This window comes from Sturnus vulgaris, chromosome 9 (genome assembly GCF_052056855.1).
Source record: "Sturnus vulgaris isolate bStuVul1 chromosome 9, bStuVul1.hap1, whole genome shotgun sequence".
NCBI lineage: Eukaryota > Metazoa > Chordata > Aves > Passeriformes > Sturnidae > Sturnus > Sturnus vulgaris.
In genome coordinates this window covers 17,844,248-17,858,516 of record NC_142251.1, presented here as the reverse complement: position 1 = coordinate 17,858,516, position 14,269 = coordinate 17,844,248, and the positions used below count along the sequence as shown (strand labels likewise).

The 14,269-nt window shown below is 40.3% G+C and overlaps 1 long non-coding RNA gene across 1 annotated transcript; it reads right to left on the bottom strand.

The window, feature by feature from the left end:
- Positions 1–3,325: 3,325 nt before the first annotated feature.
- Positions 3,326–14,092, bottom strand: LOC148222828 (uncharacterized). Its single transcript, XR_015805419.1, has 3 exons — positions 13,954–14,092; positions 6,708–6,880; positions 3,326–6,244 (listed from the first exon to the last, which is right to left on the bottom strand). It is a non-coding gene; the product is annotated as an uncharacterized LOC148222828 (long non-coding RNA).
- Between the last annotated feature and the right edge of the window lie 177 nt (positions 14,093–14,269).

Here is a 14,269-nt window from a genome sequence, read left to right as displayed (position 1 = left end):
GCCACCTGCCGCCGCGCTCCCCTCGCAGCCGCCGCCGAGGGGCCGCGGCTTCCCCGGACCCTCCTCCCGCCCGCCCCGCTGGAGGCCGCCGCCCCCTCTCGCAGCCGCCCCCGTGAGGGGCCGCGCAGAGCGGGGCTCGGTAGCGCAGGGAAGGGCCCGGAGCGTCCCGCGGCTCCTGAGCGCGGCCCGAGCGCAGCCGCGGGGACAGCGCACGGCCCGGACCGCCCGCACGGGCTGCGGGCCCCGCCGGCCGCCCCCGCCAGCTGCCACCGTGGGCGCACGGGGCCCTGAGCGCTGCTCGGTGTACACGGGGTTTGTGCTGGGGCAGGGTAAAGCCAGGCAGGCATAGCACCTCACCTGCCAACAACATTTGAGTCACTGTCTTTCACTTACACAGCCCGGTTGCCTGAAATATGCCACGGGGGAAATGCTGATGCGACCGTTCGTGCCCTAGGAATCGATTTATGCACTCCTTGGGAGCCCTGCACAGCACAGAGCCGTGGGGATCACACCCACTAGAGAGAGAATAGGTATTGCCGGGATTTGCTATTTACTAAATTCAGTACTGTGATTTATGACAAATTATTTTGTAATTTTACATTTTTGAGGTGTTATGTTGAAAAAGCAAAAGAAACTTATGCTGACAAAATTAAATATGATAGGTACAGTCTTTCATCAACTAGAAAATGTCGTGGTCATGACTGTTCCTCTTGGCATTCTTCTGCTATCGTCCACATCCTAAACCATCTCAACTTTACATTTCCATTAATGATTTCTAATCAATAAATTAAAAATTCTCCTCTAACAAAATAATGATGAAGGTATTAATATATATCTCACCCTATAGTTTAATCTGCAGCTGACAAGTCACCTACTCCACTATATACACTGATCTCTCTTGCAAGACATCTCCCACAGCAGGAATGCTGTGGCTTAAGCCTGAACAGAAACTGATGTTGGCTTGCCTTAATGCACTGATCTGCAAAACGCAGAAACCCAGGTGCTGATTAATGAGGCATTGAGCCATTGCTGCAGAAGTGGAACCTGTGGGAGGTGGGCAGGGCACACTGCCAGCATCTCTAACTGTTTCCAGCCAGCTTGGCGTAATCCATCCATTGCTGGGCATGAACCAACTGCCAGCTGTTTGTGTAAACATCACAACTTCTGAAGTTTGATTTTCTGTGGACTTGTGTCTTATGACTGACCAGCTTTTGAATTGATTTTTGTTAGCAAAATTTTACGAGACATCCTCAGACAAGTGAAGGGATCCCGTTCCTGCTTCCAATCTCCTTCCATTTCAAAAACAGATGGACAAATAAAGACAGCAATACCATATCAGCACAATCACTTAGTTTCTTAGTGAAATTAAAATTAAAACCTCGTGTTTTACTTTGATGTCATATAATTCCTGATATAAACTAGTATTTCAACCTATTTTCTACTACATCTTCAATTTTTAGTGAATCAGAACAGCCACTAAATCCTAAGAGCTCCGTGGTAGGATCATAAATCACTTTCAAAATTACACAAACCATAAAAATTCCAAAAAAAATTTTCATCATTAATTCACCTTCGAAGAACAGCCCTCACATTTTGCTTAAGACAGTATCAGTGACTTCGAAGTTTCTTTACACATTCTCCTTGCTCTTTTAAGGTGTAACAGCTGTGACACCAGTACTCCATATGGACCAGCAGTGGACTTCTGGGGTGGCAGTAAAGGCATGAATGGTTGTCCTCGGGCCTGCAGGCACTGGCAAGGACTCTTTCCTCTCTTGGTTAAGAAGCAAAGGCCAAAGGCTCTGAACAACAAACTCTGGCAGATTTAGCTGCTGTGTTTTAAGATGTGATTTGTCTCAGCTGCCTGAGGTCATGATCATTCTAGCAGAGTACAACAATGAAAGTAGGCATTCTTTTAACATGCCAGACTGTGACCTGGAGTCTCTGCCATAAGTGTGGTAATACCTAACAGCAGAGAAAAATAGACACTTGAGAGTGGTAATGTCTTAAACTGAATGGGTAACTCTGTCAAAGACCACTTATCAGAGCTCTAAGCCTCAACACAACTCATCACTATTATGCACTTACAGGTTAGGAAGCATCTAGATGACAAACCAGACTCTCCCCAAGCCTCTGTATCAGGCTTGTGTGGCACACAGCCTACCAAAGAATTCCTTTGGCCCAGAGTGCTGCGTGGGTGAAAGAAACGAGTTTGTCCTGCCCCGCTGCTCTCTCCTTGGCCTGAGATCAGCACGTTGTTGAGCACGCAGCAGATCGTGACCAGAGGCAATGGCCTCTTTCAACAGCCCCATAACACGTGCTGGGTTGAGAGCTGCTGAGAATGGTGATGCACTGAGGATTCCTGACTGGCAACTGCTTTACACATGAGCATGAGTATACTCTCACACTTTTGACAAAGAAAATTTGTAAATAAAAAATAACTAGCTATGGGGAAGCATGAAGGCATTGCAGTAGAAGGGAGACATGTAGACATGGTTAGATATGACTACCATATTCAGGTTGCCTTAGATTGATTGTCTGTTCCCTTTTCCAACCAGAATTGTTTACCAGGGAGATTTTGAGAACTGTGTATGTCTAGGATCCTTGGTATCTAATAATCTCATCATGTTATTGCATACGTGCAGCAGTCTCAACCTTGGATGTCCCATGTCCAGCAATCCCAGTGACCTCAGAGCAAACACCATAGGCCCATATTCTATAGGCAATGTAATGCCAACAAAACTGAGGGAGTGCTCTACCACTCCTACAAACTGTTGCATGAACAGACCACACAATTACTTTGAGCATTTCCAGCAAGCCCTAGAAGTGTAAGGCTTACTGTACTTGCACAACGCAACTGGTGCATATTTTCTGTGCTGGAAATAGAATAGCCAGAGGGTGGGATAAAGAGCCACCAGAGGAGTAGCACAGCCAACTGTGCTACTTACTGTGGTCATTGACCACAATCTGGCTTTCACAATTAATACACCTCTTCCTCCCTCCCTTGTGATGTGCAGCCACCACCTTTCAGCTGCTGCAAACCAAAGTTGCTCCTTCTAAATGGCAACCACCAAGAACTTTCCTCAGTAACGGCTGCAAATTCTGAAGTCCAGCTTCAGAACAGAAGGGAAGTATCAGCAATAGGCTTGCTAAGGTGAGCTGCAGAACAGAGATTTAGCAACACAAGGCAAAAAATAACAGGATATTCCATATCAAGATAGGAAGGATGGGGAGGTATCACAGTAGCATTTGCAGGTAACAGCATAATTCTGTTGGCTTCTGCTGAATCATCTTATTTGTACTATGTAAGAGAAAAATAGAGCCCTAGTTTGCTTTTCACATCTCCTTTATTACAATAAAACTTCTGGATTATATTGATGATTTTCAGCTTCATGTCCATTAGACCCATTTATTCCATAAATGAAGAGCAAATTTGGATAAAATGGATGGGATTTGTTTCAACAGGGTAGTTATTAGAAGGCAGCCCAAGGTAAGTAAGTCAAAGATAGTAATCTGTCCTCAGCTGAGTTGCACACACCTGTTCCATACCCTTCTCCTTCTGGAATTACTTTTAGAGTGGCACTTCAAGTATGGTAAAAATTTGTCAGATGACTGCTCCCACTAAAATCTGCAAGAGGGATGTGACCATGAAAGAAAAATACACAGTAACCTTTCCAAAGTATGCCTGTAATTTCAGAATCGTGCTTTCCCAGAGCTGAGCCTCCTTCTGCCAAGAATGAAGCTTTATCATGGTTGCTGCATTGAAAAGTGAGACACAGGTGAGAAAGAAAATACTTTTAGAGCATTTGTAGATTCTTTCAATTGTGGTTTTAAATTTACACAGGATGTAACTTACCTGTCTGAATTTACCCACTGTAGTAAGAATAGATCATAATGAATGTTTAAAGCCTGAGCAGTTTATGAAAGAAATTATATAACATGGTGTTGTAGGAGCAGTGGATTTAATTCAGCGACCTAAAAAACACTTACATTTATTTCTGTCTTAGGAAGATCCTAGGTCTACCTGTCAGCAGCAGGATATATTCCCAGAAAATCAATTATACATGTAAGCAAAAATATAATGGAGATTAAAAAACATATAAAAGAGCAAGCACAACTCTTCTTTCACAACACTGTGAATCCAGAGTAACTTCACTGAAGCCAATGAGTTACAGTGGTGTGAGTGAGAAAAGAACCAGCTCCATTGTCTGAAAATTACTCCGGCCACCCATGGAGCCCAATCACAGGAACTGCAGGCAGCTAATATTGCAGCATTTAATTCAGAAAGCCCAGACTGAAAAGAAGAGACTGAAAAGAAAGGATCTGAATTTTATTTCAGTCAAAAAAACCCCCTGAAAATGGTGAATGGAAAAGAAAAAAAAATGCTCAATTTCTAAAACATCCTCCCTCTCCAATAAAAATTTGCATAGATCAAAGAACAAATCTGTATGCTTTGGGCTTTTTTTTAACGCCCCGCAGGTACCCAGTTAACAGTGGCTGAGCTGTATGCTTCCCTGAAGGGAAAGTGTTATCTTGACTTTCCAAACAGCAGACACATTTTGTGAGTTGATGTATACTGTGCTACACCTACTCAGATGAGTGCTGCAGAACAAGTGTCACACCTTTCCAGCACAGGTCATTGTAACATATCCTACCACATTTTTAGGTAGTAATGAACCTCCACTTTCCCTGCTTTAGTTTACTCCCTCTAAACACACGTTCCATTTCTCGTCTGAGGTCAGTGAGTTTAGCTTTCCCAGCTCCTGTCACCTCCCACTTGAGAGAGCATTTCTGCCAGTAGTACTTACTGTCCATAAGAGAACAAAGGCTTGTTTCTGGAGAGCTGTCTGTTCACGGAGCTCTTCTTGTCCCTTCTTCAGTTTTCTTCCGGTTTTTCTGTCTTCTCCATTTATGTCTCTCATTACATGCTGTCTCTCTCATCTATTTTCACCTCACCTGCAGCATTACCCTCTCCATTGGTATTATTGTCCTGATTATAACTATCCAAAAGCTACTGAGGACCTGTAAAACAGCACTTTGTGAGCTTACCATGCTGCACTAGAAACCCCTACACTGATGCACCATGTCAGCATTATGACAGGACATCAAACCACATTAAGACAGATGTGCTGAGTATTATCCACAGAATTCGCAGGAACGCCATCTCTCCTTTTGTTTTCCAGGTCATTCTATCTCCTCTTCCCGCCCCCCCCTTCTACTTTGTATTCTATTTTACTATCACCTTTTCCTTTTCCGTCACTTTATTCTCTTCCTCCTCTCCCCCCTTCCTTCACTGTCCACCTCACATTCCTCCATGCATTTTCTTCCCTCTGATGTGCCTGCACAAAGGAGCATAATGGAGGCAGTACTGCAGCTTTGTTAAATGTGTCCTTGGCTCTTTAGTAAACAAAGCTGTAACTGGGTGCATCTTTGGGATCTGCAAACCAGAAAGGTCTAGAGAAAGTGTTTCATTCCCTAAGGCTTAAGCCAGAGAGCTCTGAGATTCAGAAAACTTCTTGGTTCCCTAATCTCTGATATGAAGCACACCACAAACAGCAGGAGGAATCTTGAAATAATACCAGATTCTTTTCTTCACATGCACATATTTCCTTTTGCTTTGTGAGTCAAGGCTCTTAGCAACAAGAGCACTGTAGAACAGGGTAGTGACTAGAATTTGATGATGTTAGAACAGCAGAAAATGGAAGAAGATGTACTTTGTAATGGCATACAATTGGAAAGAATAAAACTGGTGCCAAGCAGTGCTGAAACTAAACAAAATGTTTCCCAATAATTCAACATACAGAGGGTCAGAAAGCAAGCTGGGTTTTAACGTTCTGACTGGTAATTAAAACCAGCATAATTCAAGTGCAGAACAAAACAGTGCCTGTTGATACAAGGTATTTTGTTTTATGTGATAGCATCAGACTTTCAGGTAAAAAGACAGAGCACATGCTTTGGATGGCATCACTCACCTGAATGCTAAAGATATCTTCTAAGCCTCACTTAGCCCAGTCCAAACTTCTGCCATAGCAGCTGCACAGCGTGTCACATGCCTCAGCACACACCACAGCATGGAAAGAATGGTTTGTAAGGATATTTTAATGGCAGATGTGTTAGCCTGAACAGGTCAAGTAGCTTCTTCAGACAATATAATTCCCTCTGAATGCTTTGTCAATTTTTTCAGATTTTTCAAAAAACTTTCTGTCACATTTAGTGACTTTTTTATCCTCTGTTGATCTGTGAAAGCCTTGAGAAAACAAGGAAGGAAAATTGCTTGATGATACAAGAAAACAATAAAACCTTGTCCATATTCACTTTATATGTCTAAATGCTGTTGAAAATCTATTTTTAAAACCTGAATAGGAAAGCAAGAAATTGTTTTCCACACAGTTCTCAAAAGCAGTACTCGATAGTATTTGTAATAATTATATATTTTTCAGAGAACATGACTTTAAAATTGATATTTCCTAAATATTAAAACTTTTTAATTTCGTATTTGGGAGTAGATATTAAAGTGGTGTCATACATTGTTTCAAAAGTAAATATAATTTATGTCATAATTTTGTCAGTTTAAGAGGTCCAGAATGTATTATTCATTCTTGCTTTATTACTAATAATGAATTCTAGCAAAGCCCCTGCTTTTAGCACTGCTACTTGTTAATATTGTGATTATTTTCTAATTTTGCATTGGCACTATTATACATTCTTACCCAGGGTTCAGTTGTTAATCTGCATTGATATCAGGAGCTCTAGTGATTCCCAAGGCCTTGTTCTGTATATTAATTCATAGAGACATATTTCTGTTCCTTTGTACAATTCTAGTCATAGGAAGGATATCATGCTCTATACTGTTCTTTCAAATCTAAGATTTAAGATTGCAGTCCTGGTAAAAACATACAAAAAGACAAGAAACTACATTAAATACAGTATAGAAAGAAAGCTTGCCTTTCAAATCAAGTGAGGAATTTTGTTTAGGCTTCTACTTCCAATGACACTATTAAACACCATACCTTACTGATTAGACAAATGCTAGAAAAATATTGACTATAAAACCCAAGAATACCTAAAAAAAAGAAGATACAAAATTAATCCTAATTCTATATGTGAGATATATATACACATATACATAGAGTGAGAGAGACCGAGAGAGACATCTAGATTAAAAAATGCTAAGGTAGAAGAGTTTCACCATGAAAAGTATCATGCAAACATTATAAGTGGATTTGAAAAGTCACTTTGTGAATTGCACCAAATACATTGTCTGACTGAATAAATTGCAGAAAAATTGCAATGTGATATACAAAAATGATAATATCTTGGTTGTGGGTTTTTTTCAGTGTTGCCCATTTCCTTTTATTTTGTTGTGAACATACACATTCTTCTGTAATAATTCTACTGGGACTGCTTGGAGAGCCAACATTTCAGTACCTGTTCATCTGATTTGCTGAATAAGGGACATTACACTTCTGGAGTGCCTCTGGCCATGTCCTCTTTTTCTGTTTGCAAATTATGCTCCAGTGGAAACAGGAATCTCACCACTGAAAGTGGGAACTTTACAATTGAAATTATGTTGGACAACTGTAGCTGCACATACACAGACCAAAACATTCCAGTCCAATGCCACGTTCTGCAGTGCCAAGTCAGGTGAGTTCTGGCCACACTGTACTCCACACAAACTCTTCAGTTTCACTTGGAACAAACCTAGTTTTTCTTTTGTGAGTACAGTACTCTTTAAAACTGATTGCAGTTACAAACAATTCATCAACTAAATAAGAGTAATGATGATAATAATAATAATCATCATCAAGACTTGCACAAGCTTTTGACTTGACTATTAGCTACTTAACAATTGCTTGTATTTACAATTGTACCAGTCCTCAAACACAAATACACAATCAAAAAGATAACATACTTTTTATTCAAGGTATTCTAAAAAGAGTATGAAATCACATGCTAAGTTTCTTTTTGGAAGATATTTCTATTTATTTGTTTTAGTCAGTGTTAGTAAATTGGAAGCTGACATAAAACCTCTGTTTCCACATGTGTAAAGCTTTTTCTTTTCAGTAATATATTAATCACAAGTCAGCTAAATAATTAATACCACAACTTAACTCTAAGCAATTGTCTCATTATCACTGTTTAATTCACAGGCACCAACTAACTCTCCTGACACCTTAACGATGCATTAAATTCACAGTAACTAATGCAAATGGTTTATGATTTCCTAACATTCATTAAAACTCTAATAAAGGCAAGCATGTTATTTTCTTGTACTGTCAAACAGGGAGAGAATATTGTTCCACATCACCTGTAGTTGATGAAAAAAATGTGAGGGGTATCTGTTTTTAAATCTTATCACATAATTAAAGACTGTTAAAGTACAGTGCAGAGGGCAAATTATATTTGCAATAGCTGGACTTTAAACTGTGTCAGCTTTTTCTTAATAAGGTTTCCTGTGCTTGACATCTTACATATTTTAAGTAAACAGATAGAAGAAAAAAAACCCGTATTTTGAAATGGTATATTTTGTCTTGCAAGACTTATACACAAACGTAGAGAAATTAAAACACTGAGATACCTTTGGCAGCCTTTGCAAACTCTGCAAAGAATTCCATTTATCTCCAATGAGAACTAGTGGAGTCATTACATTCATTTGACTTAAATAGTACTTGATCAAATCCCCAAATCCACAACCATACCTGGCAACATCCCCAAAACAAGTCAATAAATGACATATTTTAATTTTTAAACACAACTGCATGAAGAAAAATGGGAGGAAAATAAAATGAAGGAGAGTGTAAAGCAAAACCAGAACACATCTCCCCTTCTCTTTTAATATCACCAGTTATTTCCAGCTCCAGCATGGCATTAATTCAATGCTAGACCTTCAGAAACCTAAACAGCTCAGAAAACTGTCCTCACTTTCAACTGAGGCGATTTCCTTAGAGAGGAAGGTGTCAGTTCTGCTGCATTTTGAATGCACATAAGGAGAGGAAGGAGAGAATGCAGAAGGATGAGACTCCCTTTCCTCAAGCCTAAGAATGCTGAGGACTGAGCACTCAAACCCAGAGCTGTGACAGCAGCAGCAGCCCCACAGCTGCCTGGGCTTCAGCAGAGAGAGGAGAAGCTGTGCACCCAAAGCAAGCTGATAGCCTGGTCTCATCTATCTCCCTGCACAAGCAGTGGCCAAGTTTTCTGACAGCAGGAACCCAGGAAAGGCTAAACCAATGTGCATTTCTCCTCATCCTCCTTACAGATGCTTACATGGAAAGGTCAGGAAAACCCCAGTCAAAAAGCAGCAGTGAATAGGCAGAGAATCCTACATCCTAGTCCCTAGGTATCCTGCAAGGTTCATTTAGCATTGCACATCAGAAGACTGATTTCCAGGAGATTAAGAATAAACTTCAAATCTAACTTTAGGCTTGTTTTAAAAAAGGGCCTTATTTTTACAGGCCAAGTGGCCTGAGGCACCCAAGTGACCTCCAGGCCACTCAGTATTTTAAGAAGTGAAACAGACTCTGTCTCCTGGCCTTTAGAACAGATAGAAGAGCATTATTTTACATTACATTACAGAGACTGCTCCCTGAACACATTACCCAGTAATTACAAGTTGCATTATGTAATTTTGGTGCTGTCTACTACAAAAGTTTCTGCTTCATAAAAGCACACTCAGAATGCACCCAAATGGTTACAACGCCTTGTGTCATCAAAGGCACACGTACCAGCCCTCCAGACATGCTCTCAGATGCAGCAGGTTAAAGAAACATGGGCTGGCAGTGTGGCTCATGACTGCTAGAGAAAAACATTCTCCTTACAAATTGCTGCTTTGATTCTAAATTCATACATGGTATTTAGACCCAAACAAATTTCTAAAAACAGCCTCCTCTCCCGCTTCCAAAGACTATTTTCAGAAACCTTGACATTGCCAACAAGAGGGAAATGTAGGAGTGAAGGATACCTTATTTATTGAGCTGTTGTAAACTCACAACCACTTTGCTGTCACTGAAAATTAAAGTGTAAAGAAAAGCAGATGTGAATGGGAAAAAAATTAAAATTTGAAAAAGTGTTTAATACGGAATAAGTCTTATTATTCCAGGAATTCAGTTCCACTTTTTTGGTATTTAGAACAAGCATTGTTTACTGTTTGCAAGTTCTGTAGTTTTAAATCTAAACAGAAGAGAATGAAATATATACAAGAAGTGCCCTTATACCAGGAAGCACAGCACTAACTGTAATGGTAACATAAATATTACAGCTGTTATTGATTGCAAATACAATTCAGGACTTTTAAGATTACATTCCTTTAATTCTAATGACTCATAAGAAAATGAAACTGCACTTTGCCCAATGCAATTGAAAGTAGCAGCTGTCTAAAGGGACAAATTTTGCCACAGACTGGCTCTGATAACATCCTAATTCTGCCTTCAAGTGACATCAGCCAGTAGCTTGTCTCCAGTTGATCCAATGGTCTACTCCACGGATTAATCTAAAAATACCTTTCTTTCCAACCACAGAACTTGTTACAACACTTAGAATGTTATTGCTCTTCTAGTCTTCCAGATGCAGTTTGCATTTCTGATATTAAAGAAGAACCATGAGAAACCCAGTTAGAAGCCTTCGGGTTTTGCCTAATCAAAGAGCAAATCACTTCTCACAGTCTTTCTAAAAGCACCATAAGCACATAAAAAGAAATAACTGCTTCCTGAAAGAAAAAAAAAATAAAATTATGTAACATATCTGATCTTACAAATCACTTCTATCACTTCTATTAAAATATCATGCAGAAACTAAGAATAATATTTATATACATTTAAATGAATTACTGAGGTGTAACATGATAAATGGTTCCACATTACAATTTTTTCCAGTTGCAAAGCCCAAGTGATTCCTGCCCTTTTTCTCACCCAACTGCTTCTACCATTTTGCTAGTTTACTCATCAGTAGTGCTGATGCAACTGTTTGTGGAGCTGCACTCTAAGCCAAAACAAGAAAAAATGACCTCATTTTAGAAAACAACAGTACACTCACTCTTGTTCATAGGTGTAATTTTAGAACCCATAATTAGAAGGAAAAAAACCCAAACATCACAAATATTCAAAGTGCCAGTTAAGAAATCATGAATATAAGGCGTATTTCAGTTGAATGGAAAGATTCTTGTTTAACAGTTAAGAGTTAGATCACTTACAGGTGAAAACTCAGAAAGGGAATTACTGTCAGATAGCCAAAGCTGTCTATATTTCATTTCAGGGAAAAAATAGTTTTATTTATATTCCAATTACAGCCTTTCCTGTTGGAGACAAAAGAATCTGAAACACAAAGAGCGAGCTTTGCTCAGCTCCCTTTAGTACCCAGCAGTGCATCTTTCAAAGGAAACATGCACCCCAGGTACCAGGAGGCTTCCACAGAGAATATTCACATTTAAAAAGGAGAGCAGCATGTCTTTCTTTGGAACATTGGAACATTGGAACAAGTGGCACATGGAAAAAATACTGTACCTATTTTTTCCTGTTCAAGGATTTCAGACTTGGACAACAGTGACCAATTATTTAGAACAAGTGTGGTTCATTTCTCCATCACTAAAGAAGTTCAAAGCAAACTTCCTGCATCAGTAGCAGAGGTGTCAGAGGCAGCCTCTGCACCTGCATCACTTTCTGTTGAATGACTGTCCAGACCAAGTGCACCACTTCCTCCCACACATACAGGTCACTCACTCACTTGCACTATCAGTGATTTTCCAGACTGGAGAACAGTATCCAGCACTAATCACTGCCTTCCTCATGGAAACCCTGTACTTCACCTGCTTCACATTTCTTAGCTAACATGACCACGTTGTGCTAAACTTTGCTTTTCATGTTAACTTTGACATGCACAGCTGATGCTGAGACAAAGATTTCTCAAGGAACTTCCCAGACTGGAAGCATTGAGCACACACGTGGAGGAGCAGACAGCAACCTGCTTTCTTCAGGACTGTTAGCAGTTGTTGCACTGAAGTCTCACAGGTCCAGAACACAGCACCAAGGGAACAGGGATTAGCCATGATGAAAAAACACAAATACACCTATGTCCCACTGAGAAAAGGCATAATTAGCAGTATTACATTGCAAAAGGGCTCTTCATAAGCTCTGCTCAGTTTTCACAAAGGAAAAAAAATCCACAAAACTTTATTGCAACAAGGTATCAGTTATTGCCTCAGTCTTTTGTTATTTTAACCAGTCTTACAAATTCTGAATCCTCCCTCAAGTCTTGCAATCTTCTGTGGATACTACTTGAAAACTATATCCCTTATTTTTGCAAATTTAACAGTGACTTAGCAGACTTCAAGCACTAGCCATAGGAGTTTATGAGGCAAACTCACTGCTTAGCTTTTTAGACTCCTTGAAAGGCAAAACCTTTGCTTTGCATCCAAGAAAATGTCTACTCCAAAGAACAAGCCTGGATCACTCTGATTTTTCCCTCTTATTTTTAAATGTCTTCCAGCTTCCCTGGTTTTAGGTCAGTTTCTCATTAATTTCACCTAATACATTTACAGAATTCTGTATTAGGAGGGGAAGGGTGTACATACAGAACAAATAACATGAAAAGGAGAAAAGAAGTTGAAACTTTTTATATCAATCTCTACTGCTGAGTTTCCAGGACTGTTCCTTGGAATAAAATGCCTAATAAAAAGCAGTTCTTTAATATTTATGGTAGGAAAACATAAGAGCAAAGGAAAGACCTTGAGGAGTCTTGAAAAAAAAACATCTTAAATTAAACAATTGCTAGCTATACCTGCTGTAGTAGTTGGGATAAATTCTACATCAATGACATTTCTTTTTGTTGAAGAGACTACAAGTGGGGAAAAGATGACCATAGACAAAATCAGTATTTAAATTGTCTACAGAACTTACTGTCTTTTTTTAACCTAGTAGTTTATGTCCTGAAAAGGTATTGAGGTGCTTTCTTCTGTCATTGACTTGCACCTCTACTGTCCCTACTTATTAGTTTTATAAAGCTAATTAAGTGGAAATCAAAATGAATTTTGGAAATTTATGCATCATCAACAGAACTTTTAATTAAAACCTTGTTGCTTCCAAATGTCAACGACTAGGCAGTGAGACACTTTTTGTGAGGTTACTCATTTGGGTGGAAGACAAGCTTATCCTGGTAATACTGTTTTTAATACCCTCTGCTTAAAGCAACTGCAAAATTATATGTTACAGTGACATAAAGAAAAAAAACTGTAGAGCTGTGAAGCATGAATCAGAAAGATTCACTTCAGATATTTCTAAGATGGCAAAGGATTGCTGAAGCTTGTACCTTTTACTTGTATGATATGCAATAACTTTTTGGAATCCACAACTGGTACATCTTTGTTAAAAATGAGAAAGAAACATTAAGATTCCAGGGCTGGTAGGGACACAAAAAGTCCAATTTGTTCAGGAGTAAGAGGGAGAAAAACAGCCAGAGAAACCATGGCAGGCAGATGCAGAATTGCAACGTGTTTGATCTATTGTGTTTGTGCACTTGAGGTACAAGTGCACAGCTGTCACGTTTCATGTTTGACAACTCACCCCATAAAGCAGTAGCGTCCAACCTCTCCATAAAGCTCCAGAGTTCATTCTCCTGACTCACTGGCCAAGAGAAGGGCCTTGCTCCCTGGCAGATAATTTAAGGACAGTGATGAACAAACTCTCTCCTAACCATAAAATGCAGTATCTTACTCTTTCTAGCAAACACACTGTCGCATCTGAGATTAGCTTAGTGGCTGAATCATCGCTATCTCCCAACAAAGGCTGCGTGCTGACAGAGGCACAAAGAGTGCTGATCTGCTGCTCCATGCTTCTTACTGAAATAAAAAGCTTAAGTATTACCATGAATGAAAACCAGACCCACAACAGGCAGTGAAATGTTCGTATTCTTTATTTTATGCATTACTATAGGCTGTGTAACATTACAGCGGCATATAAGCAGACATACCTGGATCAGTATCATACAGGAATCATGCTCCTGCAGGAATCTATGCCTGTCACGGAGCTCCACGGCTCCTGCAGCAGCCTGTGCTAAGGGAGGCAGGCCTGTCCCAGCCCCTGCAGCATCCTGTGCTAAGGGAGGCAGGCCTGTCCCAGCCCATGCAGGGCGGTAGGCTCGGCCTGCGGGCCCCGGGAGCCCCGGCCCTCAATCACCTCCGTGCTTACGGCAGTATTTCGCAGCTCCGGGACGCCGGCTGGGGGGCAGCGAGTGCTCGAGGGGCGGGAAGCACCGGGCGGGCACAGGAAGAACCCCTCAAGCCGCA